Below are 12,133 nucleotides of genomic sequence, written 5' to 3' on the forward strand. Positions count from 1 at the left end.
GAAGTTCAGCAATGGAATGCATCTTTGAGGATGTAGAAGAGTTCTTTTATGATTCTTATTTCCCCTTTATTTCTCCTTTTATTTGCTGCTTTTCCCCGTAAGCCTGTCTGCTTATGAAGATGCCGAGTGTGAAGCCGTAAGTCTCTCCTGGAGGGTCTACAACACCCACTGCGGGGGATGCTGGGCGCTCCCGGCCGAGGGTGAGGAGGGACTGGAGCGGGCTGAGGCAGGAGCGGGGCCGCAGCTCCCCCGTGTGTGCAAGCGCGGGGCGGCATCTCCGCTCCGTTCCAGCCCTTATGCGGTACCTCCGGGCGCCTGCGTTTCCAGAGCGCGCTATCGGCAGGCATCTCGGCTTTCAAATACATATTCGAGTGTCATAACGCTAACTTTTAACGCTAACTGAGCTTATGCAAAGACATGATAATCCAAGCAAGTGCAGCATAGGTTTCTGAGCGTTTGAAATCTGCTCCGGGTAATTAAAATTGAATGAAGACCTCTGGAGCCACTGCAGATGGATGAGGAACTGTGTGGACTCATTTAGAAGCAGTGTTCCTTTCTCTCAACATTCACGGCTTGCTCGGAGGGAAGGCAAGGGTGCTGCATGCCGTTAATATGTCAGTTCTTTTTCAATAGCGAATTCATTCTGAAGTGTCCACTAATGAATTCAGTAAGGTAAACAGTAATCTTTTCACAGGAAATATTTTAGAAGGTACCTCAGAAAGTAACTTAGATTTTTTTATGTTCTCCTGAGCCTTCAGATTGGTTGAGTCATTGTGCCATTCTGGCGTGGGTGGCTTTTCCCCTCTTGAATATTTTTCATTAACTTCTGGGTCACTTTAAATAAATTAATACATTACCTGGGTGATTAAGTTTCTGTTTGGAGAAACCAGATCCAGGGAATCTTTAGATATGCCTTATGAATCTCTATTAGTGCACTTTTCCAGTGCTGTGTCTCTATTTTGTCCCTCTTCTGCACTAATTCACGGGCGTAGGAAGTCTTGAGGCAATTAGGTATGCTGAATAAATGTATTTACAAAGACTAACTAGAGGTTTGTACTGAGACTGTAAGCCACTATGCCTGTCAGTAATGAGATACCTCTGGAAGGTAGTTCAAAACACTTTTACTCCTCTGAAGCACCTTTTCTAAAATCTGTCTCTCACCATCCAAGAGCTTTCTGTTCACGAACTTAACTTTTGTTAATACATTCCCTCTGTGTATAATAGCAGATAACAATAAATACAATTTATGTATTTTTGTTTGAAAGACCTATTACTACCTACACTATGCCCAGATCATATATTGCCAAGTAAAAAGACCCATAAAAGTGCATCCTAACACTGGCCTTATACTGATCCATCAGTCATACTAAACTCTCTGGCTGCTACTGAGAGCTTATTCTGGGTCCTTGTAGGGTTTTTTTTTCGTACCAGGTTACAGCTCTGAAGTAGACTAAAGGCATTTTTTATTCTTTCAGGTTCATTTTTCTTATAAGAAGGCAAAACATGACCACAACCTCTTGGCTTCTACAAAGGAGTATACTAAAGGCTAATCATCTTGAACAGAAAGCAAAATAACTACTTCTAGAAAAATGCAAAGAGCTTGAAAGTAATATCTTTGGGGATTGTAGAGTTAATGTTGTTTTAAATGATGGGGAAAACCCAAGTAAGGGTGTGTGTTTGTGATATTTTTGGCTAAGTGAATCTGTTGCCGTTGCCTGGTATAAATTTTATAGAAAATTGTAATTATGTAGTTTATGTAAAACAAATGTTTGTCATATACATTGTTTCCTAACTTACAATGAGAAGAGTAACTATGCAGAGAGCCCTTGAACAGTTATGTCCATGGCAGCGCTCTGCAAACTTCATTGTGAAAATGATTCTTCTATATTTGTATTTCCCCTTTTTCAGGTTTTCCTTTAAGGAACAAAAATACTTAAAATTTGAGTTCCATTAGCAAGTTATTACTGCAGTATCTCTTAAGAAATAAAAGCCTTTCATATTTTTTGAAGCACTACCTACACTTACTGAAAGTAATTAACAGCACTTCCAAACTAATGAAGCCAGTTGGAGTAATTGGAGTCTTGCCACTAATATGAGAATGCTTATCCCTGTCACATGCTTAATGTTTGTGAATATCATTCAAGGGCGCCTTGAATGGTCCCAAGACTAAGACTGGCTCATAATTACTTCCATCCCCATCAGAGTGTGTCACCATCTGTGGGCTGTGTATTCAGTTCCTTCTTTCTGCTTTTGCCTAACTTGGTAATTTTTTTAAATTCTTTTTGAATGCTGCGCAAATAACCCAGCTTTAGCAATTAGCATATCCACAGCTCCATCTTTGCTCTCCAGTGGTTAAGATACTTACCTTTTTCTCTCCTTTGCTTCTGAGCTGGCAACCTAGTTCTTTCAGTTTCTCAGTTAACAAAAAAAACCACCGCAAACCACCAACAGCAGAACTATCTGCAAGCACAGGAGATTCATGCTATGACATGTTACAGACATAGTGGAACTTAGAAGAGATAACCTGTTCAGAGGAACCTTCATCTTTTTTTTCCCCCCCCGTTGTAGGCCACACATTTTCTGGTTCTTTATGGCAGTTACAAATTGATCCTGGGATCATTAGATCTGTTGACATTGCAATACATTGGATGTATAGAGACACGTATGTGGCTACAACTCTGTTTCATGAGTTGTTCTGGAAGCAAATAGTAAAGTTGGGTACAGTGCAGAGATTGACTGTCCTCCTGGGTATCTGGCCCTCCTTTTGTGCTGCAGAAAAGCATCAGTGAGTAAAAAGGACATTCAGAAACACAGCAAGGTGTTATCACAGGTAGAATTGCTTTTTGTGCAAATTTCCCTTCCCAACATGGTGCTGTTTTCTATTATTGTATCTTCTTCTCGAACTTACCTGTGCCTAGCAAATGCACTGAAATTCTCCTATGATTTCTAGCCTGACTTTTTTCATTTTTCTAAATTACATCATTCTCTACAAGATGTAGGATCTCAGAAGTAAAGGATTTGTATCTGAAGACTATTGAGTTCATAATAAGCAGTAGAATCAGAACATAGGGGATACAAATCAAAAGATTATGAAGCTGTGTGTAAGGACCAGCCTAAGAGCTGAATAAGTTTGCTGTAATTCTAGGTCTCCAGTTCAAAAAGTTATTTGAGGCTTCAGATTGCTTAATCCTTTTTATTTATTTATTTATTTAGTCATTTGGGTGTGTAGTCAGTTCTTCAAATATGTGTTAAATAGTGTAACATTTCCAAATGCTTCTGGAAAATATTTTTGGTGTTACTATTGCATGTGAGAGATGCTCCACTGCCAGCAGAGATGTGCATCTGCATCTGGGTGTCAGTTTGATATATCTTATTATGTCAAAAAGAATCACAATGCAAATTCCTTTGGTCCTTATTACATCTCTGTATGTTTCTTCTAAGCTATGCTTTGGCTTAAAATAAGTCAACCTTATGATTCTACAGAATCATAGAATCGTTTGGGTTGGAAAAGACCTCCGAGATCATCAAGTCCAACCCTTGGTCCAACTCTAGTCCATTTACCAGATCATGGCACTCAGTGCCACGTCCAATCTGCATTTAAAAATCTCCAGGGATGGTGAATCCACCACCTCTCTAGGCAGACCATTCCAATGCCTGATTACTCTCTCTGGAAAGATTTTTTTCTGATATCCAACTTAAATTTCCCCTGGCAGAGCTTAAGGCCGTGCCCCCTTGTCCTATTGCTGAGTGCCTGGGAGAAGAGACCAGCCCCCACCTGGCTAGAACTTCCCTTCAGGTAGTTATGGACAGTGATGAGGTCACCCCTGAGCCTCCTCTTCTCCAGGCTAAGCAACCCCAGCTCCCTCAGCCCCTCCCCACAGGACTTATGTTCCAGTCCCTTCACCAGCCTTGTTGCTCTTCTCTGGACCCGCTCCAGCACCTCAATATCCTTTCTGAACTGAGGGGCCCAGAACTGAACACAGTACTCAAGGTGTGGCCTCACCAACGCAGAGTACAGGGGAAGGATCACTTCCCTGGTCCTGCTGGCCATGCTATTTTTGATACAGGACAGGATCCCATTGGCCTTCTTGGCCACCTGGGCACAGCAGTCAGGTCACTGATGACTGTGGAAAGGTTATATGCAGCTAAGGCAGTTAAATGCCTCCCTGACATCCGATCCCGTCAGATCTCGGAAGCTAAGCAGGGTCAGCCCCGGATTAGTACTTGGATGGGAGACCTCCTGGGAATTGCCGGGTGCTGTAGGTTCTAGTCCTGAGGAACTTCACTGGCACTGTCCAAGCTCGCTCGGCCGTGGCAGATGAACCTCAGGACTTAAACGGTGGGGCAAGTTCTGCGCACACTGTGCCTCACCTAAAAAATCCACTGTGCAGGCTGGAAGGGCACACCCGCGTGGGGACAGCCCTTCCCAAATCTTCGTTCGCGAAGCCGAGCCACACACACACACACACATATGCAGCTAAAAATTTTCCTTTACATTTTCTTAGGCAACAAGTATATTTTAACGATGTTGATACCAGTATATTCTAATAATTTTAATCATAAAGCTAACAGCTCTGGATATCAATTATTAATAAAAGTACCTCCTTTCACAGTTTATATTTTAGATATTAAAAAAGAAAAGGTTTTCTATCAAAATAGAAAAAAATTTGAAGGAATTATTTTCTATGCCACTTAAACTGAAGGCATCTTTTTGTGAAGCAACCTATTAGCAGGTTTCTTTTTAATTCTGAAATCCTTAAGTAATCAGTTATGACTCTGTATAACTGCTTTTAAAATCCTTGTTCCAAGTGTTAGTCTGAGGTTTTTGCCTGCTTTCTTTGATGTCGGCTCTTATTCTGATGCTTCACATCATACTCACTCATGGATTTATAAGCTCCGCTTATATTTTGCTTGCTATATTTAGTAATGTCCCAGGACTAGTTGCTTGAAGACTCACAAACAACAGCCTGTGTACCAGTAAGAAACACTTACATGAGAAAGCAATCTCCGTGTTTAGCATGCTTCAGAAATCCTAACACTTGTAACCAGCCAGCCTGCAATGTGGAGACAGTGTTCTGACTAAGGTGTCTCTTCCACAGAGCTGGGCTTAAAATTCCAGATTCTTGTGTTTATTGCTCATGTCTGCTCTTTTTTCATGCTTAAGCTTTTGAGCTCTTTCATGTTGTAAATTTTTGTAAGTTAGATTCTCTCTCTGCACATTTCCTACCTTTGCTGCTCTAAGGAGCCAAAGCCCAGAAGAGAATAGCAGTTACAAGCATCACTCCACCAGTGTTCAGATTGCACATGTAGACCATGTTTACATTGCTTAGTAGTTGTCTCAAGTATATGGTCTTTGTTAAAGGAAATACCTTGAATTTATAATAGTTACTAGCAAGACAAATTCCTTGATTAATTTCCCAAGAAATGCTCTTGAGGAAACAAATAATTTGAACAGTGGCTTTGCTAGATAGATGCTTATATATTAATATTAATGTTTATTTAACATGCTCTCTATCCATCTTGTTAACATCTGTTGTAATAATGGAAAGTATTGCCAAATAGTTTCAAGAGTGATGGTGATGAGATAGTGTGCATCTGAATGTCTGTTTGGATTGGATTTTAGATTTATTGTCCATATTCTGCACTTAAAAGAAAGGGAGTCTCTCAATTTTCACTTTTCCTGAACGTGAAGAGCTTTAGTAGTTGAATCAATTGATATGGTTATTGAAAGGATTGCTATTATTGTTCAGCCCAACCAACCCTTTGGAATTTGAGGAAGGTGTTTACACCTTTGAGGTTCTGCATTTTATGCTATTTTATTGCCCTTATCATTACATGAAATGCTACATTATCAGCATATTTGTGTTGGTTTTGTACTGGTTCCAGCTGCAGTGTGCAAGGACTTGTTGAAACCTTGACATCTGTTTTCCCTTTTCCTCCCCTGTTTTTTTAGAAGTCAACCATGTCTCTCATTTTCAGTGTTGCATGCTGAGCCCTAACTTAGCATGTGTATCTCACCAAAAGCCATCATACATCTGTTACATTCCAGACAGGATATGATGGAGTGCTGTCCCACATGCACTTTATTAATGATTATGCCTGAAAGGAATGGAGTTTATGGCATTATTACCAGAGTCCACCATTAGTCAGTAAACTAACATGAGAACATTGTGTCATGGATATTAAGGTGATGCCTGCATTGTAGCACTGGGATGTTGGAATTAAAATGCGTTCAAAGAAGGGAAAGTAAGTCTCCCCTCTCCAAATGCGTTTGGGTAGCTATGTGTTTGCACAGCTCATCTGCTACTTGAATTGCCAGTTGCCATCTGGTTCTACTGCAGGTATAAGGTGTGGTAGGTTCAGATATTAATGCTTACAAATTTCATGTTTCTATCTGCTTCTCCAATGCACACTCTCTTTCTCACAAGAGCAAGCTAGAAATATTCCCACATTTGACAAAACTATACTGTGAGGCAGCTTGCTCTGAATTGAAAGACAAAATATTTGTTTCTAGGGGTCTTTCAAGCAACTGCCTCCTGGACTGCCACCAGGGTGGACCTGATGACATGTTGGTTTCTAAACTGGATGCTTTTGTAATGGTGTAGACTATAACTTTGACCTTTTGAAATATCAGTCAGTGATGTATATAATATAATTTCTGTTATAGAGAGATTGCAGTGTCTAAAGTAAAATTAAAAAATTCCATCTGGATTCAGTTCCAGACAATTAGTAAATTTCATGTAGGCCAATCCTGCAGTCTCCAAAGGAAGGCTGTGTGATCTCCTAGTGTCTCAAAAAATGATTTCAACTTGCTCCCACAAATCCCAGCTGGGAAGGGAAGAGCAGCATCTGGCCAGCCATGCAGAGAAGGACTCAGCTTATAACCTCCTGCTTAGCAGAACTTCACAAAAATAAGCAGACCTCTAGAAAAATACATAGTGAATGAAGATAAAAAAATAATCAAGTGCTTCTGTTCTAACAGTCAGTTCAAGGATTCATACTTGCCTTATAGCATGAGTTTGATAGATCTCTGACTTGAACATGGAAATAACAGTATTGTACACTTTCAGGTAAAATGGTTGGAGTGCTTTTAGTTGAAATATTGTATTGATTTCAGGGAGAAATTGCAATCAGAATGCTTTACTGATGTGCAGGTAGTTGTAGTTGAAAAAAGTCAGATTTTGAGAAATATTGATTATGTGCACCTTATTTTTGAGATTTATGAATGAAATGCAAGTTTGCAAGACTAGAGGGGAAATAGACCCCCCCTAATTGCCGTTTCACCTAGTGGGTCATTATAATGCTTTTGCTGAATACAGTGAGCATGACTGAGCACAGTGTTTCATATATAGCACTAGAAGTTTACCCTGAAAAATATTTTTATCTGTACTTCAAAGACATTTCCTTCTTATCTCCAAACCTGTAATTATATTTTCCAGGAGTTGGCAGCTGAATGCATTTTTCTTTTGAATGAATTCATTTCACCTAATTGGTCTCTGCCTCCTCATTTCTGTGCTCTAAGGAACTAGAAGGATCATCAGCTAAAATTTGTCATGAAATGTGAACAATGAAAATTCATAATTGCTTGTTCTTGCTTATTTTAGAAAATTTAGACACAGACATGAGAAAGTAGTCCAGTGCCCTGCTGTTGACTGCAAACAGAACAAAGCTGTGAATTTTAATTTTTTGGTATTTCTCAGACGGTGTTCTAAAAAGTAATATCCCAGCTGAGAAAAAAAAAGTATTATTTTCACTTGTAACATGATTGATGACAGAAGAGCCACTCAGGTTTTCTACTATGTGGCCTTCAAATTGTGAGTTTTTCTTTCATAAGAGTTTCTGTCATACAAAGGCCTCCTTCAGCCAATGAAGTTGCAAGTGACACTGCTTTTTGAAGAACACACTGACAAGTGCTTAAGATAGTTTAAGAGACTGCTTGAAACCAGCAGCATTTGTTCAAGTCCAGTTGCAGGAGTACAATTATTTAAATGACAAATAAGTAAAAGTAAAGACCATCTTGACACAGGGGGATATTAGCCATACTAGTGTAAGTGGATGAACAAGCTTCCTTGGGATTTCTTGCTCCTTAAATCATAGGCAACATATTCTGTGCTTAGTTTTTCCACTTCTAAGTGTTTAACAGTAGGATTCCTTCATAATAATGAAGTAAATGTTCACAGGGGTATGATATATATCCAGCTTGTATAGCTGCATAAATTGTTTCCCTTACACGTACACATTCCGAAATTCAGTGTCTGAAACTATTTTAATACCTCTGACGAGGCTTTTACTTAAGCACCTGAATTCAAAGAAATTTCATTTTGCTTAGTGATCAGAAGTTAAAGTACTATTAATTTTCTGGGTTTTAGGCTTTTGTGAGCAGGGGATTTACAAACGCCACTTCTATGGACAGAAATACAGGAGGGCTGCTAGAGTCTGCACTTTGTGTGTCTGACCACTAAACGGTGGTGTTGTATTGCAAATGGTAAAGGAAAATACTTGAATATGGCAGAAGAAAAAAATTAATCCAGATGTAGTTGAACTCTGCTATCAAGTCTTAAAAAATTTTTCATTGACCCATTAATTACATCTGCTGGTGTTACATCAGCCATTCTGTCAATGCTTGACTATTCTGAAAAGACATCCTCTGTTTAACACTATCTTAATTTAATTGCAGGATTCAGTTTCCTTCAGTGCAAAAGACTGTAGTTGGTGTGGCCAAGTGATTAATTGTTTAGGAGAAATATTTAACTGGTCTATGTGTTTGACTTTTATGAGCAAGATTTTCTGGGGCTGCAAAGTAATTCCCTTTTTATTGTGCTGTAGGAATATGCATTGCATAGTTGACAGGGAAAAAGAATGCTTGGGGATGTGCTTGTGACAGATGGACATCTCAATCCGACTGGACTTCTGAATATGAAAGTTCACTTCCCTGTTTCTTTGCCAAAAATATTGTTTAGGAATTGCCACAGTCCTTGAATTGCTCATGAGCATGCCTTCCTCCTCACTTGCCTGTATAGTCTATCCAACTATTTTTAAAACTACTATTAAAAATATGAAATATTGAAACAATAGTAATAATACAAATACAATTACTTTTCAGGTAGTTTTGTTTTTCCCAGATGTAGAGTAGTTCTGACTTGTGTTGCAATGAACAGATACCCAGCCAGCTGCTGCGTCCTGTAGATGTTACTGAGCAGAGCTGCTGGGGGAAGAGAGCATCCCTTTCCTTTCTCAGTACAAATAAAAGAGGCAATAACAGAACCTGATCCCACTTTATATGTCACCCTAGGTCCGACAGTAAAGGATAGAGAACTTCTTTTGTCTTGCTTTATGCTGTAGCAGGAGTTGTCTTGGGCCAGATATGTTGTTGTGGTATGTGATGCAGAGTTTAAAAGAGGGTTCTAAAGTGAGAGGGCAACAGTCATATTTTAAGCTAGTGGTGGCTGCGAGAACAGGAGTCAGTGCTGGAGACTTTCATATGGAACAAGTGCAGAGAGAAGTAAAATTATAGTACACTGGGATTTGAATAGAGTGAGGTAACAGAAGAAGCAATGGGCTGCTTAGAAAACTGAGGGGCAGCAAGTTTATATTTGATGCAGGAGACTCAAAAGTAGGTGAAAGGAGGAGTTCTCCACCCTAGGCTCACTGATGCAGTCTCTACATTTTTCTTCTTTCTGTTGTGGACACTTGTTATCCAGTTCCACACTAGCTAGTCAGAGCAATTGTGAGTTGGTAAAGCTATCAAAGTAAGGTAACATTCAAGGAGGGGGTCTGCTGATTTTGAGTAAGAAAATTCATATGATTTTTGCGTGTGGATAGGTGCCACATCCTCATGGCTCTTATCCTGTCTGCTATGAAGCTGTTTTCAATAGGCAGTTTGAAGTGGCCGTGTTAGTGGTTCTTGTAGAGAAGCCTTTCATGAATATGAATGTTATTGCTTCTCAGTACCGCAATCACACTTAAGGCATTGATGTGTCTGTTGGGAGATATCTCCTGTTCTCCTTGAATTCTGTAACAAAGAAGCTTGTTTACTAAATTAGTTTTAATCTAACAAAGAATTCGTGCAGGCTTCACCTAATATTTCAGGCCAAGGTAGAGTAATTTCAGTGCATTAGAACTGCAAAGTTTCTGCTGTCTTTAACTGACCTTTAAAGGATAAAGTTGGAAGCTTTTAAAAGGATTTTTTTCACAATTTGAACACATTTCTGAAGAGGAATATGTTGGCATATTTGTAAAATCTGGGATCTTAATTTCTGTTTTGTTTTTTTTTCCTAGTTGTGCTATCACTTAGTGCAACACAAACAAAACACAGGATGTTTACATCAGCATATAGAGCATAGTGTGGAAAGGTTTTCTTGTCCTTATGAAAAAACTTTACTGACTGAGAGAGAAATCTGTATTTTAACTGAGAAAAATGAATGCTTCATTCTTACTGATTTTTTTGCCCAGTCTTAGCTGGATAAAGATCACACAGACCAAACTGTATATCACAGAATAGATGTTAATGAATACACATGTAGAAGTAGACTGATGCTACATCATCAACAATTAAAAAAGTAGAGAAACCTCTGTATTAGTGGGAGAGGGAACAGAATGAAGAGCGATCAGTTCTGAGCCAGCACTGACCAACAGGCAGCTGAGGGGAAAAATGTGCATGGAGTGGGTGAAGCATGACTCCCCAAGGCACAGTGTTGCTGGCTGGGTTTCCATATGGGAGGCAGCAGGAGAGCAAACTATTTTTGCTGATTTTGAGTATGAAAATTCATGTGTTTTAACTATGATAGTGTCTGGTGTTCATCTGGTTTGGGGGGACACACATACTGTGTCAGAGGCACTAATCTGCAATGTGGCCACTCAAGCCGATTGGTAAACTCGAACCCCTGTGGTAGCATCTCTTCATTTACAGAAACCTCTGTGGTAACATCTCCTCTTCATTTACAGAGGGCACTCTTGTAATGAGAATCTCATGATAAAACACTTCCTCACTGAAAAGCTCTCACAGCTTGATGATGTGGTTGTCACCATGGAGATTTCACTCCAACAGAAAAGAATGAATTTGGTGCTGTTTAACTTCAGAAATGTTGAGCAGATACTTCCCAATGCCTTCAGCTAAGCCACCACCTGAGGAGAGAACTTGGATGAAAAACTGAGAGAGGAAGTACATATACATTGATGATGAACTATATTTTTTGTAGATGACCGGATCTCAAGAAGTGGCACGTGGTGTAACGACAGATGAATGTGAAAGGGCATGAATTAAAGCCTCAGAGCCTGAGCCAACAGGAAGGGAAATAGACTGGCCTTAAACTTGAAGGAAATATTCAAATGTGATGGTTTGTGAATTCCAGGTGGGGTCTAATTCCTTTCCTTCAGAAAGGTTTTTTCCACACAGAATAGAGTGGCTGAAGTTCCTTAAGGAAAAGGGGGGAGGGGGAGGGAAATGCTTGCCATCAAATCTATTTAGAAACAAGTATTTTTCTTTCCCCTTCCCCAAATTACTGATATGTTTGGATTTTTTATTTCACAGAAAATACATAAATACCAGTATGGAATGACTAATTTCTGATTTTCCTGAAGCCATGAAATCCTTCTGTATGAGTAACAGTTGATTGTTTTACTGCTCTGACTTTTAAGGGAAGCTCTTACACAGTAAGCAGTATGTTACAAAACTGACCAAAGCATTGAGAAAGCTAGTATGGGAAGCAGCACTATGCTAGCTGGGAGATAAATGTAGTAATGTAGAAGGTCTTTTCTGTTACTGTATTTCTGCTAGGAATAGGAGGTGATTCTGCCCCTCTACTCTGCTCTCATGAGACCTCCAGAGGAGCGCCACAGAAATCATCTGAGGGCTGGAGCACTTATCATATGAGAAAGATCAAGAGAGTTGGGATTGTTCAGCCTGGAGAAGGCCCTGGAGAAACCTTATTGGGGCTTTTCAGAACCTACAGAGCCTACAAGAAAGCTGGGGACAAAGTTTTTAGCAGAGTCTCTTAAAATAGGGGTTTTAAATTGTTTTAAACTAAGAGAGGGTAGGTTTGGATTAAATATTAGGAAGAAATTCTTTATTGTGAAGGTGGTGAGGCACTGGGACTCACTGCTGAGAGAAGCTGTGGATGCCCCATCCCTGGAA

At 39.7% G+C, this 12,133-nt stretch overlaps 1 protein-coding gene across 3 annotated transcripts in view; it reads left to right on the forward strand.

Annotated features, from left to right (window-relative positions):
• Positions 1 to 12,133, forward strand: part of DCLK1 (doublecortin like kinase 1) — a 255,376-nt gene that overhangs the window by 114,094 nt on the left and 129,149 nt on the right. The window lies entirely within an intron of this gene.

Source organism: Pithys albifrons, chromosome 1 (assembly GCF_047495875.1).
Source record: "Pithys albifrons albifrons isolate INPA30051 chromosome 1, PitAlb_v1, whole genome shotgun sequence".
NCBI classification, from domain to species: Eukaryota; Metazoa; Chordata; class Aves; order Passeriformes; family Thamnophilidae; genus Pithys; species Pithys albifrons.